We start from the raw sequence: 24,146 nt of genomic DNA on the forward strand, positions 1-24,146 counted from the left end.
TATAATCTAATGATTGACCTTTAATACTATGCTATATCCTATTAAGCTAATACCTCATCATTAATTCTTTTATAAATCTTATAGTAACTATATTTCAATAATGTAGCAAAAGGAAACAAAACAGCAAGCATAAATTTATGCAGCTATGAGTGTATATGTATATATTTTATCCCAACAAGTCTACTCTAAAAATCAAATAGTAGCTGTCACACTCTTGAACAAGGAAATGCAGGTTTGCCAAGATGGCGGCCATGGGCTGAAGCAGACAGAGTTTCGGTAATTAACGAAACAAAAGAAAACGTTCTACCTGGCTAGGGGCAGGGCAACAAAACTATCATGGTAATTTAGTTTCTAATCTTAGCCCTAGGGGAAACAGCTTTCGGGAACAAGAACTGACTACCCAGTCTACCAGGAAATAGAAGTTAAAAAATATCTAGAAAGAAGTAAAACTTAGAAAGACAGAGAAACAATTCCGCCATGCACCTTCCATCAAGTGTACTGAGATTCACTTATAAGTTTTACTGCCATGTATGCACACTGGTCACCAATCACACGCCAATATCATAGGTATAACTGATATCCTATGTCAGAGGCGATCTTCCAGATGGGCCTTTACAGGCCTCAGCCATGTAGCTATAGATGTTGGCTCCCAACAGCCCAGGGGCCCTCCCAGTTCACAGTGGGAATGAGTGCCAAGTTTTTTATTTTCAGCAATATTTCTCACATCCAAAGGCTGTTTCTGACATGAGCTGGACAGGGAGGGGGCTTCCCAACTTCAAAGCAGCCTGCCTATTCTCTCTCCTCCCTGCTTTCTGTGTGTTCCTTTGGTCATCTGCAGGTTGTGGGGTGGGTCCTTCATCTCAGCCTGCTCCAACTGCTGGAGTTCTTCAACTGCTGGGGCTCTATTCCTTGGTTTGCTCCATGAGAAAGGTGCCATCGGCTGCTTGTAGGTGGCCATCGTGAATCCCTCTCCCTCCTATATAGGAGGTTGGATTAACAGTTCAGGACAGATTTTATTCATGTATCAGATATTCAAGGTCAAAGCCATGTTTCATAAGACATCCTTATACCCCTAATCTAAGTTTAAAGTCCAACACATAATAGGTGTTTGTATATATTACATATTCTATATATAACACTTCATATATACATATATATATATATCACTCACCATAATCATAACCCTAGTCACTCCGACCATAACCCTATCCCTAGCTCTATCACTAACATAATTCATTCCTATACATACTTATATGCATACACAATTTTGTAGAATTGGCAGTCATCTATATCAAGTGATTTTGGGGTGGTACAAAAGCCCTGCTGTCAAATTTGTCTCTTCTATACAACTGCATGGGAATCTATGAAACCCCATTGCTATGAATTCACTACTTTGTTTTACTTTTTGTAATTAGAATTCTTAAAATAATGAGTTAAGTAACATTCTGCAGAATTTCTTAAAACATATAACATGTTTTTGTGTTTTATAACCATCCAAGGGAGGACATATATGACACAATCTTGTCCAAATTAATTTGACCCCAAAATTTTCTCAAGAAACGTATTGTTTTTACTACTATTACACAGAACACACATTAGTAATGAATACAGTGGACTAGTTCACACTAATGTGTTATAGTTTTCTTACCTTAGACAATGTTTGGGAGGTCTTACTATAGAGAGAAATCTTTGAGAATGTAGTTAAAGCAAATGAAAAAAAGGAAAAACATCCTGAGAGTAAATATCATCATTTTACAAAGGATGGTTCATTTCCCCAAAGCCTTTTCTTCTCTTCCCTTCCTTGAAAGAGCAGAGCATGAAATATATACTCATGCTCCTATGCTGCAGTAGCTGCAAATGATAACAACAACAATTATTAATGGTTATTGAGCATTGTCAAAAAACAATATGAACATTTTGTGTTTCTGCATGGTCAGGGCTTTCTGAATAAAATTTACTGGCAACCTCGCTAACAGGATAAATGAATGGTAAGAGCCCTGAAAACTAAATACAGTGTAATATCCTGATGAGATGTCTAAGCTTGTCTCCCTTGGAGCCATTTGTTCCTGTTTCAGAGGACTATAAACACCTGACCTTCCCTTTCTTTTCCTAGACAGGATCTGTCCACATAAGAGAGCAAAACTTTTTCTTCCTTTTTTGGGAGGAAGGAATGACAGCAGTCTAGCTCCTATATAAGCTCTGAGATTTATAATTACAGAGGTTTTCTCCTGTGTGCAAAATCCCACTTACCTGTGAAGGACTGGGTCATGTGAAACCAGTGCTAAGATCACCAGTAAGTAAATAATCACTCTACTTCTAATCCAGAAACCTTTGTTAACAACTGTCAGTATAAAATAAAATGAATACAGTTATTAAAAATGTATCAAGCCTTTATTATGTTACTATGCTAAGTGCTCTGTGTACAATGTCATACTGACTTGACATATCTTTACAATGTTGCCGTATGAAGTAATTACTAGGATTGATTTACAGATGATGAGACCAAGTGCCAGAAATGTTATACAGGCCAAGCACGGTGGCTCAAGCCTGTAATTCCAGCACTTTGGGAGGCCAAGGTGAGGGGATTGCCTGATCCCACAGGTTCAAGATCAGCCTGAGCAATTTGATAAGACCTCATCTCTACAATAAATAAAATAAAATAAAAAATTAGCTAGGTGTGGTAAAGTGTACCTGTAGTTCCGGCTACCTGGAAAGCTGTGTGGCAGAAAGATCGCGGAGCCCAGCAGGTCGACACCACTAGGGTGGCTCTGAGCCTGCCATTGCACTCCAGCCTGGGCAACAGAATAAGACTCTCACTCAACAACAACAAAAAGAAGTATCATGTGATCAACCCTAAATCATGTTGCTCTTAATCAGTTTGGATACACCTCTAATCTAAGTCAGACTGGCATCATCATTCTGTTATGGATTTTATCTGTTTATATGGATTTTATCTGTATTGATTTTATCATCAATGTAGGCCTAATGCCAAGAGGAGTGTTTTATACTCAGTAGGTGCTCCTTAAGTATTTGTTGAACGATTGCTGAGCTACTGTGAAGAGTTAGGAATGTGGGTGACATCTTTGGGAACTAAATTTCAGTTAGCAAGTCACTAACAGAGCCATCTTATAAGATGGATTTAATTCAATCATGCATTCTTTTACTGTTTTTAAAGAACGTATTAGGAAAATATTTAGAACCTGGCTGAGCACTATAGCTCACACCTGAGCACTATAGCTCAAACAAGAAGATTGTTTGAGCCCTGGAGCTCAAAGTCAGCCTGGAGAACATGACAAGCACACCCTCATAAAAAATCAAAATATTAGCTGGGCATGTGGTATGTATTTATAGTCCCAACTACTTGGGAAGTTGAGGCAGAAGGTTCACCTGAGCCCAAGAGGTCCAAACTGTAGTAAGTCATGATTGTGCTACTGCACTCCTGCCTAGGTGACAGAGTGAGACCCAGATTCAAAAAAAGAAATAGAAAGTATTAAGAACCTTAAAATAAGTCACAAGTAGAACACACTTACATTTAGTATATAAGACTTGTGTTTAAACTGAATTTATTCTAAATGGAATTTCTGTGAAATGTACTCATTACCATAATGAATTGTATTAAAATATATAATCCAATTTACATCTACTAAACCTATAGAATAAAGAGTTTGAAACTATTTGTGGACATACAGAAACTAAAACAAACCGATTTTTTTAAATGTACTTGTGTAAAAAGATAGAGCTGTGTTCAAGTTAAAGATTTACAACAGCTGAAGAGCATAGGAACAATACATTTGGATACTGACTACATGGCTGTGATAATTAATGCCAAGCTAGGGAACAACTTTAGCTAATGGAAAATATAAACACAGGTTTTAATTGGACTAAAGGGACTCCTAGTGCTGTTAATAATGGATTTTGAAACACAAAATACATATCCTCTAGCAACAACTTTCAATAAAACAGTGGACCAAAAATTTTTCGCTTCAGCTTTAATTCATATATAAACACTGCCTTGGCCATTAGATTACTGACTTTACTTCTTGTTTATGAGATTATTAACTCAGGCTCAGGGACCCATGTACATTTCCAATTCTCACTTCAGCATTGGCATCCAAGTGAATATAAGATTAATTTTAAAAGACAGAATCATTATGGTTCTTTCAAATTATAAAAATCATGAGCATGATGGAACTTCCTCTAGAAAATTATGAATTATTTTGAGCAGGATCAATCTCTTCATACCAGATTATAAAAAGCTATTGAGTGTTAACTAGAAATTAACCTTAAGAATCTTCAGTAATTAGAAACATACCCATCTTTCTTCTCTTCTGTGCCTTGTTACTATCTTGTATGTTCACTGCATTTACACTCTTAAACCATTTTACCTGTGGAATTTTCAAGCTCTTTATTCCTAAATTAAGAGTTTCTCTCCTACCACAACTCTCTAAGATTTTTCATTATTTCCTTCTGCCTTCCTGAATTTTTTTGTTGAGTAAAAGTTTCCATTGAAGGACAAGTTAACTTCCTAGAACTGGGACTGCGCCAAGATTTGGGTCTGAATGTGGAGACTTTGTCACTCAAAAACCCTGAAAGAGAGGTGAAGGAAGAAGGTTGTTCATGGTCATGATATATAGCTTAGTCTGGAAACTAAACTATCTTGGCACTGTAGCTGAGACTTGATTAAAATAGAAACCTAGTTTAGAGTTTCATCTAAAACTCTAACTCCCAAAATATGTGAAATGACTTCCAATAATTGATATTCTAACTGGGATCCAAAATGAATCAGAGAAAGGTCACATTGGGTCAATGTCTCTTTAAATACATGCAAGTACAAGTCTTAAAAGTAAATGACATACCCTGAAGTGCTAAATCAAAATTTCTTGCTTACAATAACAAGAGCTGTGCAAAGTCTAGTGAGATAGTTTTCAAAGCACAGACAATGGTTCTTTTACATAAGTCACATTTACCGAAGATTGTCTAGTGATGAGTCCAGGGGCAGAGACAGAAACTTTACATTATGAACAATTACAGAGTTGTCTATCTCCATGCACTGAGAAGATGTAAAGTAAAAAACGATAATGGGACATGATCAGAAATCCCTGCCAATCTGGAATATAACCTTAGATTCTTATTTCATACAAACTTCTAGTAAGTGTTTGAAGAAAAACCAATTTTATTCAAAAATGAATAATATAAAAAGGAGCAAGATATGATCTAAACCAAGATAACACAGAAAAAGAAGATATTTGGAAAAGTAAAAACAGATGGCAAGCAAGGCATAGTCACCAGAAAATGCTTGTTACAGACCAGATAAAAATTATAATCAAATTCATGAATTTGATAAATTTAAAATAGCCTTGAGTAAATTGACTGTGAAACAAGAGCATTAAGAAAAGACAAAAATGATTTCAGATAGGTAATAACAAGGCAACCAAAAAAAAGATAAAATATAACCTAGGCTGGCAGATCTCAGAAAAAAAATGAAAAGAGAAAAGTCTCCAAACTTAGGGAGAAATTGGAAGCAATACAAAGAGTAATTGATATTGCTAAACATAGCAAGAAACTTGGAAGAAAGAGGAGAATCAGCAAAACAAAATAGAATTTATAAAGACATTTAAAAGATAAAGAAATGATAGATATGGAAGAAAGGCAAATGATATCCAGTGTATGTATAATCAGTCTGACAAAAAGAATGATAATAATAAAGAATATATATTTAAGTATATAATACAATAAAGCTCTTCATAAATTAAAGAAAGCTACAACTTAGTTTGGAAAAGCACTTTATGCCATAAGAAAAAAATGAATGAGAAAAATGAAATCAATAAATATCTCAATAAGTTATTTGATTCTTTTAAAAAATATATAATTCCTTTTCACATCTCAGCAAAAATCAAAGTCACATAATAAAAAATTGCTGTCAGTTTCAGACTTATTTACTGCATCATTCAATGTTAAGGACAGTAGGATAATAACTCCAAAATACTTCTGAAGAAAATAAGCAATAATTTAAGAATCTTATACTCAGAGAAACAATGAGAAATGAACTTTAAAAATACGATTTACATTATTGAGCATAGAAAAAAGCTAGTTGTTAATATTAAATAAATTTGGCTGTAAGATTTAAATGTGGGAATTGCAGCTACATTACAGATTGCACATCTTATAAATTTTATAATCAAGAAATTGTGTAGCCAAAAAAGAGAAAAATATGTAAGGAAAAATAAGGTAAGGAAAAGAGAGAAATAATGGAAGTAAATATAAAAATTCAACTTTATTCATCTTTTACAACTAGAATTAAAATATATCATTTAAAGATAAAAATCGATTAACAGGCAAAAATAATGTGATAAAAATTCAAATACTTGACAATGAACTAAATAATGAGTATTTAAATTGTGGAAGGGAAAGAATGAACTAAAATATGAGTATTTAAATTGTGGAAAGGAAAGAAGGATAAATAGATTAATATACTATATGAAATCAAGTAACAAAAATAAGGTTCAAAGTTCGAAGAACTCAACCAAAACATTCCTTAAAGTTTTTTAAAAAGAAGTTGAACTAGAAGAAGTAATTTTTAAAATGGGACAAGTAGCCACATATTTTATTATGTCTCCTATTAACCTTGTGTTACTTTAAAACTTGTATTTATACCATTTTGATGAAATAAAAATAATTTTATAATAAATTTAAAGAACAATATAACAATAAACCAAACAAATACAAACAAAAAGAAAACAGAAGTTTTGATTAAAATAGAAGACCAGGTTATATTCAAGTCAAAAAATGAATTAAATAAAATTTCTTTATAAAGCTAAAGAGTGGAATTCACAATGAGTATATAACAGTTTTGAACTTATATGTAGTAATTAATACATTGCCAACTTTTAAAAAGCAAAATCTTTGAATGTATGAAGAAATATACAAAAATACATTAATATCAGAAGATTGTAATTTACTTCTTTCAGTCCATGATAAATTAAGTAAACAGAAAATAAATGAGGATATATAAAACCTATACAGTATAATTAATAAAATAGAACACATAGAAACTCTTCCTTTACTCCCACGAGGTGCATGCACACACCACATTCACACACACACACACACACACACACACACATATCACACACTGAAAGTAGAGACTATATCTTCTATTCTAGCTTCATGGAGCATTCTAAAAACATTTTACCACAAAGAAAATGTTCATAAATTATAGCTATCAAAAACAACATTATCTGGTTACAACAGAATAAAACAAAATTAGCAACATGGTATGAGAGAAATGTGTAAAAACAATGCTCAGAAAAATGTATAATATTTAATATTAATTAGAAAGTAAAAGTAATTCGAAAATCAACTCAGGAAGTTAGTAACAGGATAAAAAGGAAACAAAAATAAGCATAAAGGCAGAAATCAATGTACTAGAAAAAGAATAAATATGAACTAATAAGCAACTCTAATTTTTTTGTTTTTAAAAATTACTAAAACACTTGAACCATTATCTAAGTTAATAAAAGAAAGAAAACATAAGTTCTAAAATAATAAATGCTGCAGAGAGAATAATGGAGACATTGAAGAAATTCTAGGAATCACACTAGTGACCTTTTCAGCTCTGTGTAAATGAGTTTGAAAACCTGAGTGAAAAGGAAGATTTAACAGAAAAATATCACTTACAAAGACGATTTCAAAAAGAGTAAGTCTAGAAAGATGAGTTCCCATAAAAGAGAATTTTAAAAGTTACTAAAGTTACTAAAGTACCTCATCAACAAGGATACTTGCATAATGAACATTTGTATACCTACCCCTGAATTGTACCACACATATTTAAAATAAATTTTTTTTAAAAAGTAGCACAGAAAATGAAAATTATTTCTCCAAAAAATAGGAAAGTAACAATAATGTAAATGACATATAATGTGATACAGCTGTCCATTAATATACACGGAAGATTATTTCCAGAACCGCTACATATGAGGTGTGACAATTAAGTTCGAGAACTGATCCTAGAAAACATTCTACATATCTCGTTGCTGAATATCACTATGGTTACTCTGAAGTACTCCCTTTGGGAAGCTATGCACCAACACCAGTGCCTAGTCCACCTGTCAAAACAATTTTGGAACTCTTTTTCTGGAATGAGCATCAGAGCTGTCTTTGCATTACCCTTGATGTTCTGAAGAAAAACATTCAGAATGTCTTCTTTCAATATTTCCTTTATCTTTGGGTAAAGAAAAAAGTCACTGGGGGCCAGATCAGGTGAGTAGGGAGGGCGTTTCAATACAGTTACTTGTTTACAGGCTAAAAACTCCCTCATAGTGCTGTGTGAGCTGGTGCATTGTCATGATGCAAAAGCTCCTTTGGGACCATTTTCATACACACCTTTCTCCTACCAAGATTTTCAGTTAAGATTTTTCTAACTGTTTCCATAACAATGTTTATTTGGTCTTCTATGTTTCTCACAGTCAGCTGATGATTTTGGTGCACAATTCGATGAATTTTTGCAATGTTTTTATCAGTTCTGCTTGTTAGTAGCTGTCCCAACCCCTCTTCATCAGTGATGCTTTCTCTTCCCTCAGAAAAATGTTTAATCCTTTTGTACACTGCCGTTTTCTTCATGACATTATCCCCATAAACTTGGACTAACATGTCCCTGATTTCACTTCCACTCTTGCCAAGTTTAAAAAGAAATTTAATGTTCGTTCATTGTTCAAATTCAAGCTCTGACATACTCACGACAGCATACAAAAATGTGCCACAACAATATTGAACACCACTCAGCCAGACATCGCCACACATCAACACAAACACAACTGTGAAACACTGACATACCAAGGTTATAAAACCTTACTAAGTTGTTTGCACAGTGCTGCCAACGTAAGCACATGGTGGAAAATTTGTGATCTTAATTATCAGACCTCATACCCAAATCTATGCATATTCAAGTTCCATGGTTAGCCCTGCAGGATCTTTGTAGAGGAAAAGTCAGTCCTTCATATATTTGGGATTCACAATTCACGAATACTGTTTTATAGATCCTCATTTGGCTGAAAAATTCTGCATACAAGCTTACCCTTGCAGTTCAAACCCATGTTTTTCAAGGGTCAACTGTACTATGTAATGATAATACACACAGAGGAGAAAATTACCTTGAACCATTAAACCAAGTTTTATAAATAAATTATTAGAAAAAGAAGCAAATAGAATATAAAAAGAAGATTCACTCAAACCAGGAATGAAAAGTTGTTTCAATATTAGGAAATACATAAAGTATCATATTCACACATAAGAAGAGAAAATTCAATGATGATTTGCTTAGATGCTAAAAAGATATATAATACAATGTATTGTTATTATTGATTATAAAAACCCTTAATAAAAGAGGAATAAATAGACACTTACATAGTAAGATAAACCATATTTACTTCAACCTAAAAGATAGTGTTGTGCATAATTAAAAAATGATAGAAACATTCCCACCAGAGGCAGTAGCAAGAAAATGAGATCTACTACCTAGAAAGCCTAGGAACAAAGTTAATAAGAAATTTGCAAGGTCAATATGAAGAAAACAAAAATTCTAATAAATAAAAATGAAGACTTGAAAAAAATGAAAATCTATATTATATCCTAGGATGAGGTCTCAATATCATAAAGATTTCAACATAATTTTTTTAGAATTAAACAATCTAAAAAGGAAAGTAATTGAGAGAGTTGGGGAGAGTATTACAAGAAAATAAAATATAAAATCATAAAAGTTAATTCAGGCTGGGCATGGTGGCTCACGTCTGAAATTCTAGTGCTTTGAGAGGCCAATAGGAGAGAATTGTCTAAGCTCAAGAGTTCAAGACCAGCCTGGGAAACATGGCAAGACCTTATCGCTACAATAAGTCAAAATATAAGCTAGCGTGGTGGCATGCATCTGTAGTCCCAGCTACATGGAAGGCTGAGGTGGAAGGATAACCTGAGCCCAGCAGGTCAAGACTGCTGGCCAAGATCATGCCACGCATTCCAGTCTGGGACAGAGTAAGACTCTGACTCAAAAAAGAAAAGTTAATTCAGTGTCATACTGTCTTATGAATTATAATAGATAAATTAAGCTGAAAAGAAAGTACAGAAATAGATCCAAATGTACATAGGTATTTTTGACAAACATGACTTTTTAGACGAAGGCAGGAAAGATATACTAATAAATAAACATTCTTGAGATCAATGGTAGCCATCCAGAAAAAAATGTGGAATTATACCTCACACTTTACAATAACTTCTAAATTGATTAAATATTTAAATAGTTTTTTTTAAAGAAATTTTAGAAGAAATCTTGAAAAATATTTTTCTAATCTCAGAATTAAAGGCATTTTAAGTATGATGCAAAACCCAGGAGCATGAAAGAAAAGACTGATAAATTGAGTAAATTAAAAATTTTGCATAGTAAAATCCACTATAATAAAGGATAACGTAAATGAAAAACTGAGAAATACATTTGCAATTCATATTACAAAGTTCTCGTATAAATATATAACATTGCACGTAATAAGGTAAATGAAATAAAACTACTCTGGAATAAATTTACTGTTAACAAATTAACAAAGATTGAAAAGTCTGATAAGTCCCTCTCATTCAGTGTACAGCAATTTGACAGTAGGTTTCAAAACTAAAAGTACACATAACAGCAATCTAGCACTTCCACTTCAAATACTCTATCATGTATAATGCTAAAATATACATAAAATGGCATGAGTGAAATTTATTCTTTGTAAAAGTGTTTCTAACAGCAAATTATTTGAAATAACTTGAACACTCTTTAATAGAGAACTAGTTAAATAAGTTGCAGTACATACACAATGGGATTATAATACACACACCATAGAATACTATACAATAATAAAATACCAAAAAAGAGAAATGATAGGCCTAAGTGAAAAGTTGGAGAAAATGTATAAAAGCAGCATGAGTTGGAAGATTGGCAGGAACTCTGCTAGAATTAGGTGCTTTTTCCAATTCATGCTTTTTGTCAACAGAGGAAGCTGCCATTTAAATATTTAGCTGATTCGTGTATTTTCTTTCACTCCAACATTTGCTTGCTTGGCTTCTCTCCCTCCCCCCAGTGATAAACAAATGGTACAATAAGATTTAACACACAAAGAAAGAAAACCAAGAGACTGTTTTCAGCCTTAGTAGGTTTGTTAGGCAGCCAGTGTCTAGTATGGTTTCCACCAAGATATTAATAAGTGGCAAGTGATTGTTCCAGCCTTCTGTCTTTGGCATCACAGTTTAGCTGAAAAGTGCAATATTAGATGTTATTTACACTATGTTTTACTATACTTTTTCTAAGGAAAATATAATTTTCTATTTGCTAACATCTTATACTTTTGAAGGCAATAGTAAATGCATGCCTTTGAAATTTTCTAGTTAAGAGGTTTTCTAGTATTAAGATGTGAAAAAAAAGTCCAATTTTCATTTGTTTACTATTACAATTAAAGCTTGGCAGCACACTTCATCTATTAGAAACATTGCAAGAGTAGATTGTAAAAATTTTAAAAATCTAATCATCATCTCTTAGAGTTAAATAGTATTCTGTTCAGTGGTAACAGAATCTAGGTCATTCGATGAAGGGTCTAAGAGTTTATGTACACATATAGATGTTGATATAAACCCATTGACACAAACGGCAGATACAAAAATTTGTATCAAATTTTGTATTTGCTTCCTAGGGTCTTAGGACTTCAAAATATCTTTTTGAAGGACACATTTCAGCCCATAACAGTCTCTCAACATCCCAAAAAGTTTTCAACATTCCAGCAACAACTCTCACTTAATCATTAACTCAAAGTTCCAAATCTTATCATCTAACTTGTCCAAATCAGTTATAGGTATGACTCAAGGTACCCTTCTTCCTGGGATAAATGATTAAGTTTACTAATAAAAATGTTTAAGCGAATTCTGGCTTGTAAATTATCTAAGTCTAAAGATAGGCCAAATGTAAAAATTAGCAAAATCTAGGGGTAAAGTTTATTCTTGAATGTTACAATGGTGAGTCCATAGAAACAATTTCAAGCCTAAATTCTAGAAATGAAAGCCTATCACTTTATAGTTTGCTGAAGCCATTTTACACCTATTAATCTAAACACAAAGTTTTGTCTGTATAATCATCAAAGCAAATTTTTAAATCGGTCCCAATATCAAACAGCAAAACCCAATTCAAACTTTGAACATTACTTATTGAACCCCACTCAGTACGAGGTGTAATTCTTACCCCACCCTATTCAAACTGTTCCAAACTTATACTTGCCTTCAAGATTACTTGTAGAATGCCCTCCTCCCAGCTGGGCTCGGTGGCTCGGCCTGTAATCCCGCGCCTCGGGAGGCTGAGGTGAGTGAATTGCCTGAGCCCGCGGGTTCGAGACCCGCCTGGGCAACTTGGCAAGACCTCATCTCCACAATAAATCAAAAATTAGCCAGGTGTGGTAGCGCGTGCCTGTAGTTCCAGCTACTTGAAAGGCTGAGGTGGAAGGATTGCCGGAGCCCAGCAGGTAGAAGCTGCAGTGGCCGGGAGTGTGCCACTGCACTCCAGTCTGGGTGACACCAACTCAAAAAAAAAAAAAAAAAAAAACAATGCCCTCCTCACACACATGCACACACACTTTTTAATAGAATATTCATGAATGTCATGTATAACACTAGCATTCAGTGAAACATAACTTGAGAAATATTTTTAATATGTATAATGTAAGACATTATTTCTCCTGAAATGGCATCATTGTTTCAGTCCTACATGAGTTAGAATCAAAGAATATGAGTGCTACATAAGAGATAATGTGCTTATTTTACAAATTCTCTTTCTGAAGTCTAGCATGACTGGAGGATCATAGTGAGGAATGTACTCTCTAAATTGCCTTCATATCAGTAAGAAAAACTTTAGGGACAAGAGACTAGGCAGTAGAATGCTAATGTCAGATATGTGAGGTAATTCAAAGGGAGAGATTGAACACACAAATGGACAATGAACAGACCATAGATGACAGGAGAACTTTGACATATAGCCTCTGCAGCGATCAACCCAGAATGGTCAGAATTTAGTCAAGGACTGGCTGCTTCCCTGTTTTTTACCCCTGTTTCCAACTCAGGACCAACCAAAGAAGACCACAAATGCTCCTCAAACCAATCACATAAGATACTCCACCCCCCCCACCCCCGCCACCCCCGTCCCCTTGTAGTTATTCTATCTTCAGCTTTTCCATACCAACGAATTTTAATCTGAGCATAACTGAAGATTTCTTCTCAATCTCTCTGTCTCTCCCTCTCCCCTCCCTGCCTCCCATAAAGCTTTCCCACTTCTCAGCCTGCCTTTGAATCTCTGCAAAATGCAGGCAATGGTGGCTGACACACCACAGCAGACTGAATAAATAGTCTCTGCTTCTTCTCATTTGGATGGTCTTCATTTTATTTCCATAAAAGATAGCAAAGGTTTACCTGAAAAGAAAGAGAAAATAGCTTAGATAAAAATACAAACCTGGGATTATTTACTCTTAAGTACAGCAGCACACAGCTATCGCCCTGAGTGAGCAGTGTTTTCTCTAAATACCTTTATTATGTTTATATAATGTGCAGTGTTACTAAGCCAGAGGAATCTTATTTTTCCATACATTCAGGAAAGAACATACTGACAAAGCAATTATAATTATTAAAAGCATAGAGGATGCTAATTAATTTTAATTTGTGATATATTTGCTATTTGGAAGGGGAAGGATGATTATATTTGAGATGTCGCAGGCCAAATTCTCTTAGTACTCAAATAATCAAAATGACCCAGACTAGTTCTATAAATTTTTAAATTCCCACTTCAGCCAAATATGCTATTTCCTAGAATTACATTCTTAAGTGATCCCTAAAATTGAACAAGGAAGGCATGAACTCTATTTAAACTAATCAGAGTCATGCATGATGTTTATGCACTATAAACTGTGAACTCAGTTTAGAGACAACATACCTCAACCTAGAAATACAGATAGATGTGAAAAATGACATGCTGATAGCATTTTATTAGGAGCTAAAAACTGGGTCGCAGAAGCAAATTTTTATTTTAATGCGTTCTCCCAGGCAAGGAATTTCTTTATTTTAAGCACTTTTTTAATGTTTTTCTTTTTAAATTTCATTTATTTTGGAGCCAGGCTCTTGGTCTGTTACCCAGACTGGAGTGCAGTGGATGGATCATGGTTCACTACAACCTTAAACTCCAGGATTCAAGGGATCCTTTCACCTCAGCATCCGGAGTAGCTGGTTCTAAAGGTACACGCCACTACATCCAGCTAATTTTTAAATTTTTTGTAAAGATGGGGTCTCACTATGTTGCCCTGATTGGTCTTAAATTCCTGGCCTCAAGTGATCCTCCTGCCTTGGACTCCCAAAGCACGAGGATTACGGGAATGAGCTACCATGCCTGGCCTGTGTTGTTGCTTGTTTGAAAAATGTAAAAACAAACAAATAAACAAAAACTATTAAATGATTCTGTAATTGATCACTTTCAATCATGTCACCAGAATTATTATTTCTGGTTCATTAAAGAGAATGAACTGAAGGTAAAATAGCTAAGACCTTACCAATAAAATAATTGGACAAAAGATACACAGAAGATTCTCTCTACTTTGTAATCTCAATGTGTATGTCTGTTACAGTATTCATAGTGCTTACTTCTTTACATGTCTGCCTTCTTCTGATGAGGCTTAATTTCCTTATTAATAAAAACTGCCTCATCAGAGCCTTAGCTTGAGTACTCTGGCACCTAAAAAATAGATACTTAATAAATGTAAAATGAGCAGCTAAATGAATGGATAAAATTATGTCCCTTCCTTGGCACTGACTATAATTTCTGGCGCTAGGTTTCAGCAGCGCCTGAGAGGACATAACAGCGTGGTCACAGGATTTGGTTAAAAGCTGAGTTTCTACTCTAATGTATATTAGTCTTGCAAACTTAAATGAATCAGCTACAAAAGGGTAGACTTTTAAATCAAGTTTTTAGTTCCTATAGAGTCAAACTTATGATTACACAAGGCAGGAATGGTAATGTAACTGAATTTCACCAACAAATACTAAAACTCTTCATTACAGTTCAAGAGAGGTAGGAAATACCATATCTTGGGAAAATTAACAGGTTATCTTAAATTGCGATAGGAACTCTGTAATAATTACATAGAAAAAATATAAGACAGTGAACATCTCTATAATTTTAAGAAGTCTCACCACCAAATTTGTATATATTAAGCTCATTGCTTAATACTCATAGTTTGCTGATGAATTTACCTGTTTTAGGAAAACTTGGCTGAGTGTTAACTTCATTTGCAGTCCATGTATGAACAGACATTTGAAAATAACTTACTGGTGAAACTGTGGGAAGATTTGTGCATCATATCATAATTGGACACTAATAATACAAATCAAGATGTCTTCCAATTCTGTGACTGTTTAGTTGTATGAGACAATAATAGAATGTTCAATTCAGCTCTGTCATGAGTTAGGACCACGGTGTACTAATTGGAGCTTATCTTCCGTCTCCTTCTAAAATGCCTAATTGTAGTTGAGTTCTAAAACATTTCCTTCCTTGAAAACTTAAAGCTATTTCTTTGAAAGCCAAAACCTTGTACAATGAGAGAAAACATTGCTTCTTACATTTACTTTCCTCAATGCTTTAGTCTATATTGAAAGGACATTATATTCAGTTTCAGATCATATTGTCCCTAAATGAAAACCACAATAATAAATAACACTTTATAGAAGAGATTTGTAGCAGAAAGATTCTTGTTACTTACTGCTCATAGACCAATAACACAAGTTGGTGATTTTTTTAACTAGATGAGCTTCCCAGTTTCAGTTTGATTTGGCTATATAATTAGTAACCTGACTTCCATATTGTTATTTTAGATCTCACTAACACTTCTTTCTAAATAATACAGATGTTTATATCAAGTTTGCAATTATGTACTTTTTTTTTTTTTTCTAGTCAGGTTCTCACTTGGTAGCCCAGGCTAGAATGCTGTGGCGCAATCAGGTCTCACTGCAGCCTTGACCACCTGGGCTCAGGCCATCTTCCCACCACAGCCTCCCAAGTAGCTGGGACTTTATTTATTTATTTATTTAGTTAGTTAGTTAGTTAGTTATTTATTTATTTTAGAGATGAGGTCTCACTATGTTTTCCAGGCTGGTCTTGAACTCCTGGGCTCAAGCGATCCTCCTGCCTCAGTCTCCCAAAGTGCTGGGATTATATATGTGAGCCACCACATAGCATATACAAACATCTTACATGAAAAAAATTTGCTTTGTCAAATATATATATATGATATCTGCTTTAAAATTCTGTAAATTCAGATTTGTGTAAATCAGTGCTTCAAATATATTATGGTATCTTTTATTTGGAATAATCTATAATAATGAATAAATAAGACATCCCTAAATATTGACTTCAACATGAAAATGTGGGAAAACTTAGGGGAAAAAAATGTTGCCTGTTTTACAATTATTATCTTATTGTAAAGTCATAGAATAACAGAATTTTAAAGATGAGCATGACTTTTTAAATCATTCAGTCCAAAATCTTTATATCAAATAAGATAATACTGAAGTTATGGCTGGAAGAAGAAGAAGGAGAAGGAGAGGAAGGGGACGAAGAGGAGGAAGAAGAGAAAGAAGAGGAAGAAGAAAAATTTGGACTTCATGAAGAGCGGGACTTTGATAGACCTTCAGCTGTTCGGTCTGACTTTTAGGTAGAAAACCCATTCTGTTGATGCCGCTAGAATTATGCAGGATCAGAGGAACTGGCACAGGTTAAACGAACTTTTAAAAGATTGATACCATAAGTAAAAAGTCAATATATTAATTTGAATTAAAGATTTTAATTGTAAAGCAAACAAGAATAACATTTATTGATCTGTTTATCCCTTCCTTTAGAAAATCTACAATGAACAATGTTCTTAAGAAGATTTTCATGGCTAGTGTTGATAGATTTACAGGGCTATGATCAGCCTATGTTACATGGATGTGACCTAAATCCACTACAAACAGGTTTTTGTCTCCCAAATCTCCAACAAAATTGATACTTTAAAGGTCACCAGGAATCTCCATATCGGCACAGGCAATGGTCAATTCTCAGTTATTATTTTACTCGACCTATTAATAGCAAATGGTGGCTGATAACTCATTCTCCTCTTTCAGTCTTTTCCAGGACACCATTTTTTTGCTTTTGCTATCTCACAGGAAGCTCCTTCTCTGTCTCCTTTGCTAGTTCCTTATCTTTTCTCTGTCCTCTTAACAAGTTCTCCAGAGTTAGGTCCTTGAATCTCTCAGCTGTATCTACTTTCACACCCTAAGGCAGTAATTCTCAAATTGTGGGTCCTCAGACCAACAGCATCAGCAAGACCTGGAAAACTTGTAAGAAATGCAAATTTTCAGATCCCTCCAAAGACCTAATTAATCAGAAACTCTGGGATTAAGGCCCAGCAATCTGAGTTTTAACAAGCTCTGCAGGTGATTCTCTTGAATACAAAAGTTTGAAAACTATTTCCCTGGAGGCTCTTATGGAGTCTGAACTACTAATAATACCACCTGTAAGGTGTGAACTCTATTTTTTAAAATCTGTAACCTAGTCTCTTCCCTCCGAAGTCCAGATGTATATATCCACCGCTAATTTTCTCTCTCAACTCAAATATATAGTATTTCAACCCTTACCTGTCAAAGCTAAACTGACAATTCTTTTTTTTTCTTATAGTAGTCCCTATTTCAGTTAATGACTAAACCATTTTTCAGTTACTCAAGCCAGCATGTTTAGTATTATCATTGACATTTCTCTTTCTTTCATATCAATATGTGATTTACCAGAAAACTCTATTGGATTTTAAGATATATCCAGAAAATGGCTATATCTTATCACCTCCACTTACCATCATCTTCCTTGTCAACTTACCATCATCTTCCACCTGGATGTGTGCAATAGCATCCAAACAGGTCTCCTTTGTACTTATCTATAGTCAATTTCAACAGAGCAACTAGAATGATCCTTTCAAAACAGAATTTGGAAATTCAGTTCCACTCTGATGATATAAGCCCACCAAATTTAACCTTCCCGCAAATTATAATACAATTTCTGAACAAAATACAAGAATAAACATAAATAAAAGAAAACTAGCTGTGGACTTTCAAAAGCAAATGAAAAAGGCAGATTTTGGATGGAAGTCGAAACTTAGAGAAGCAACCTGGCTCAGGTTGTTGATTTTTGTTCTTTTGTGCGGTTTTGACTCATCTTTCTGGGAGAGTAAGGAGGGAAACTTTGTGGGAGAAGAAAAAAAATAGGCTAACCTAATTTTGTGTGTGAATCAATACAAGACTGAGATTAGAAAGAAAAAAAATCTTGAAGAAGTCATAGCAGAAAACTTCCAAATTGTATGAATGATATAAATGAACTGTTCAGCAAACCACAAAACGGGACTAACCGAAAGGGAACTTGCCTAGACACATTATAATCAACCTGCAGGCCGGGCTCAGTGACTCAGCCTGTAATCCCAGCACTTTGGGAGGCCGAGGTGAGTGGATTGACTGAGCCCGCGGGTTCAAGACCCGCCTGGGGAACTTGGAGAGACCTCATCTCTACAATAAATCAAAAAATCAGGCAGGCATGGTAGCGCGTGCCTGTAGTTCCAGCTACTCGGAAGGCTGAGGTGGAAGGATCGCTGGAGCCCAGCAGGTCGAGAATGCGGTGGCTGGGAGCGGCCACTGCACTCCAGTCTGGGCGACAGAGTGAGACTCTAACTCAAAATAAATAAATAAATAAATAAACAAATAATAATAATAATCAATCTGCTAAAATCCAGAGATAAAGGAAATAAACTCAAATGCCTCTAGCAAAAAGATACAAATTACAAACAGGGGATAATTATTTAAATGACTAAACCTTCTCATCAACGATCACAGAGCCCAGAAAATAGTGAACACCTTTAAAGTACTGAAAGAAAAGAAATGTCAATCCAGAAATGTACATCCATTATAAATATTTTTCAGGGATGAAGGCAAAATAAAGATATTTTCAGATGAGGGAAAACTAAGAGACTATTATCAGCAGATGCACTCTACAAAAAAATGCTAAAGAATTTTTTCAGGTAGAAGAGAAATAATACCAGAGGGAAATCTGGAAACAGCAATCTGTTTTTGTAAAGAATAACAAAAGAAGTAAAAAGCTGGGTACATCTAAAAGTCTATTTTTTCCCCTTTATTTTATAATTGTATTATCTATGACATCTATGCACATTGCAGCCTCACAAGGTAGTGTGTAATTTTTACTTTAAACAAACGTGTATTTTTTAAAACTTAGAAAAGTTGAATTTGTTATCTAAGACCTCCCCAAAGGAAAATTCCAGGTCAATATTTAAGAAAGAAAGACATGACACTAATCTCATAGAAAAGCTTTCAGAAAATAAAAAAGGAGCAATCACTTCTTAACTTCTTTTTTTAAAGGCTAGCAATGACCCTAATACTAAAATCAGACAAAGATATTATGATAATTTTAGACCATATCCTTCATGAATATACATAGAGAAGTTCTTAACAAAATATTACCAAATTGAAACTAACAACAAGCCGGCTGGGTGGCTCAGTCTGTAATCCCGCGCCTTTGGGAAGCTAAAGTGAGTGGATTGCCTGAGCCCTCAGGTTCGAGACCCGCCTGGGCAGCAAGACCTCATCTCTACACTAAATCAAAAAATCAGCCAGGCGTGGTAGCGCATGCCTGTAATTCTGGCTACTCGGCAGGCTGAGGCAGAAGAATCGCCGGAGCCCAGCAGTCGAGGCTGTGGTGGCCGGGAGTGGCCACTGCACTCCAGTCTGGGTGACAGAGTGAGACTCCAACTCAAAAAAAAAAAAAGAAAGAAAGAAACTAACAACATATAAGAAACAGAGTTCATTACTAACAAGACTTTATTTATTTATTTAAGTAAAGCAAGACTCATTTGTCATCCAAAATTTTATTAATGCAATTTAGCATATTAACAGACTAAAGGAGAAATACCATATGATCATTTCAGTAACTGCAGAAAAAGCATTTGATAATATTTAACAGCGTTTCTTAATAAAATCTCTCAACAAACTTGGAACAATAGAGAACATCCTCAAACTAAGTTCACCTAAGAAAAACATGTAACTAACATCATATTTAGTGACAGACTGAATTTTTTTCCCCGAGATTGGAAAAAAGGAAACAATTCCACTTATTTTCAGTATTGTACTAGACGCTGTAACTATTGATATATGTGGAGTTCAGGAAAGAGGGTAGAAGCTGGGAGAAAATAAAAGACAGGGATCAGAAAAGGCAGAAGAAAATCGTTTTCTATTTGTAGATGATTTGATTATTAAAGTATAAATTCTCAGAGAATTGACTAAATAACTAGATTTAACAGAGTAATTGAGCAAGGTCACAGAATATAAAATTATTATCTAAAAATCAATTGTAATCGTTTGTACTATATTACTCAATATTAGAAGACATTATTTGAAAGGTTAATCTATAGATTCAGTTCTAGAATGTTTTTAAGAAATTAGCTCACTGATTCTAAAACATATAGAGAAATGCAAAGGAACTAGAATAGCCAAAGCAATTTTTAAAAAAGAGAATAAAGTTGCAGAACTACTGTACCTGATTGTGAGGTTTATATGAATAATAAAGCTACGGTATTTTAAAAGTATGATACTTCTTAAAAGTTAAGCATGTAGCAAAATGGAGCAGAATAAAGTATACAGGAATAGACCCACACATATTTGGTCAGTTGATTCTCAACAAATGTAGAAAGATAATTCAATGGGAAAAGAAAAGTATTTTTAACAAAGGCTGAATTAACTGAATATTTGTGTATATGTATATGTATATGAAACATTGATCCTTACCTAACACCATACACAAACATTTGGTTGGAAAAAAAGAATAATAGACCCAAATGTAAAACATAAAGCTATAAAAACTTTTAGAAGAGAGCATAGGAAAATTTTTTTTTCCATACTTGGGATAGGCAAAGCTTTTTTAGAATACCACCACCCTCTCTATCACCACCGCAGAAAATGTCAGAGAAAAAAATTATAAATTGACCTCTGTTAAAAATGTTTAAAAACTCTTGATCTGCAATAGGTATCATTAAAAACATAAAAAGGCAAGCCACCAACTGGGAGAAAATAGTTACAAGACATATATCTGATAAAGGGCTATGTTCTGGTTGTATAAAATTATCTTGCAACTCAATAAGATCACAACAAACTTAAATATGGAAAAATGATTGAATAGATTCTTCATAAAAAGGTATTATTCTACAAATACCTAATCACACTTAACATTTTCCATGTCATTAGTCATAGCAGAAATACCGCAAATTAACACCACAATGAAGTATACACCTAATAGAAAAACTAAAATTACAGAGATCGACCAAAGGGTCAATGAGGATAGGAAACACTGGAAATTTCTCCTGTACTGTTAGTCGGAAATTAAAATGTTAGAACCATTTTGAAAAAGTTTGGTGGTTTCTTCTGTATGCCCCAGTCTTTCTATTCCAGGGAAACAAAAAACACCTGTCCACCTAAAGTCAAATCTTTAAGTCTTCTCAGTAAGATCGACTCCAGTCACCTTATTTAAAATTGGAGTCTTCCTTGCACTTTTTTGTCTACTGCACCCACCCTACTTTATTTTTCTCCTGTAATTATCGAGTTATAACCTTTATTATGTGTACTCTCTGCCTAACCTTACTAGAATATAGACTTTATGAGTGCAGAGATTCTTGTGTGTTTTTCATTACTGTGCTAAATAAAATTCCTGAAATGAATGAGTTTGCAAGGAATCATGTATTCTGCACATGAAAATGACAAACTGACTGTTTTCCTTCAGGCTTTTCATTTTTGGCCTCTATTTTTCTGTCAAACTATTATATGCAATGGAATCAGATTTTAGCTTTATTCATTTTGTAAAATTTATTTTATCATAGGATGTGAGGTACATAAGTAGGCTGCATGAAGGTGAAGACTGGACTTCTAACTGGCACTCTCCCTAATAATGACCCAAGTAGCCTTTGTGTTCTCACATGCCCCTCCTCCCTCCTCCCTCACTCTCTCCTCTAGCAGTGCCCTGTGACTGCCAATCCCTCCCTTGTGCTAATGTGACTAATGTTTAAGGTCCACTTATTAGTGACAACATGCAGTATTCAGTTCTTTGTTCCTGTGATAGTTCACTTAGTATGACGGTCTACAGTTCCATCCAGTTTGCTGCGAAGTCCATGATTTTGTTGTTTATGGCTGCATAATACTCCATCTTGTATATGTATCACATTTTCTTTATCCAGTCCATTTTTGATGGCCAATAGGGTTGGTTCTATATTTTTGCTATTGTGAATAGTGCAGCAATAAACATGCATGTGCAGGCTTCTTTTATGTAGAACAATTTATGTTCCTCTCAGTATATTCCCAGAAGAGGAATAGCCGGATTATATGAAAGGTCAATTTTTAGCTCTCTTAGGAATTACCACACTGTCTTCCATAGAGGTTGAACTAGCCTGTGCTCCCACCAACACTGTAGAAACATTTCCTTTTCTCTATACCCATGCCAGAACCTGTTGTTTTTCAACTTATTAATAACAACCATTAATAACATCTCATTGATGTTAACTTATTAATAACTTATTAATAACAACTCATTGTAGTTTTCATTTGCATTTCTCTGATGATTAGTGAGGCTGAGCATTTTTTCCTGTGTCTGTTGCCTGCTTATACGTTATCTTTTGAGAAGTGTTTGTTAATATCCTTCACCCACTTTGTAATGGGGCTTTTTTTTTTCCTTTTACTTTGAGTTCCTTGTAGATCCTGGATGCTAGGCCTTTGTCAGATGCATCATTTGCACGTATTTTTTCCCATTCCGTGGATTGTCTCTTTACTTTCTGAATGGTTACTTTTGCTGTGCAAAAGCTTTTCAGTTTGATGAGGGCCCACTTGTCTATCTTAGCTTGTATAGCATTTGCTTTTAGGCATAAAAGTATGAAATTTGTTGCCAATTCTGCTGTGCATAAGAGTGTTAGAGTTTGAGTTTTTATGTTTAGGTCTTTGAACCATTTTGAGTTGAATTTTGTGTATGGTGATAGGTAAGGCTTCAGTTTCATTCTTCTGCATGTGGTCTGCCAGCTTTTAGCACAATTTGCTATATGGTCTCCTTTCCTCAGTGATTGTTACTGGTTGCTGCATTGAAGATACGTTGGTTGAGAGATCATGTTTTTGCTTCCAAAATCTCTGTCCTGTTCCATTGGTTTAGGTGCATTTTCTTGTACAATACCAAACTGTTTGGGTTACTGTAACCTTGTAATAATGTTTAAAGAGTCTGGGAAGTGTGATACCTCCCACTTTCTTTCTTTTCCTGAAGATTGTTTTGGCTATTTGTGCTCCTTTCTGTTGCCATGTGGATTTTTGTATTGTCATTTCCAGGTCTGAAAACAATGATGTTGGTAAATTGATGACTATTGCATTGAATCTATAGATTGCCTAGGTAGGATGGACATCTTGAAATACTGACTTCTAATCTATGAGAATGGAATATTTTTCCATTTGTTTGGATTATCCTTGATTTCTTTGGGCAGGATTTTGTAGTTCTCATTGTAAAAATCTTTCACTTATCTGGTTAGGTGAATACCAAGGGTCGTGTGTGTGTATGTGTGTGTGTGTGTGTGTGTGTGTGTGTGTGTGTGTGTGTGTGTGTCTATTGTGAATAGGATTGTGCTTTTTATTTGATTTTCTGCTGGCATGTTGCTAGTGTATAGAAATGCATTTGTCTTTTGCATGTTGATTTTGTAACTCAAGACTTTACCAAAGTTGTTTGTCAGTGCAAGGAGGTTTTTGACAGACTCCTAGGGTTTCCAAGGCATAAAATCATATCATCCACAAAGAGGGATAGCTTAACTTCCTCTTTTCCTATTTGGATACCCCTGATTTCCTTCTCTTGCCTGATTGCTCTAGCTAGGACTTTCAGCACTATGTTGAATAGGAGGGGTAAGAGTGGGCATCCTTGTTTTGTTCCCATTCTTAGAAGAATGCTTCCAGCTTCTGCCCATTGAGCAAAATGTTGGCTGTGAGTGTATCACAGATGGCTC

Source organism: Carlito syrichta, unplaced genomic scaffold (assembly GCF_000164805.1).
Source record: "Carlito syrichta isolate Samal-C Ts95f unplaced genomic scaffold, Tarsius_syrichta-2.0.1 Scaffold306694, whole genome shotgun sequence".
NCBI classification, from domain to species: Eukaryota; Metazoa; Chordata; class Mammalia; order Primates; family Tarsiidae; genus Carlito; species Carlito syrichta.